This window comes from Musa acuminata, unplaced genomic scaffold (genome assembly GCF_036884655.1).
Source record: "Musa acuminata AAA Group cultivar baxijiao unplaced genomic scaffold, Cavendish_Baxijiao_AAA HiC_scaffold_105, whole genome shotgun sequence".
Classification (NCBI taxonomy): Eukaryota; Viridiplantae; Streptophyta; class Magnoliopsida; order Zingiberales; family Musaceae; genus Musa; species Musa acuminata.
In genome coordinates, this window is record NW_027020384.1 from 2,282 (window position 1) to 2,500 (window position 219).

Sequence of the window (219 nt, forward strand, 5' to 3'; positions counted from 1 at the left end):
TGACGTTTTGCTCCGCTCTCGACGGTCACCGCGCAATGCAAGAACAGGCCAAAAACTGGCCAAAACGGCCCAAAAACGGGCCAAAACTGGCCATTTTTGGCTGCGCGAGCGAGCGGCGAGCGGCGGACAGCGAGCGAAGCGAGAGGCAGCACCGTCCCTGCTATACGAAAGCCCCATCCAGCCCTGTGCCACCCGGGGGGTTCCAGGGTGCTGAGATGG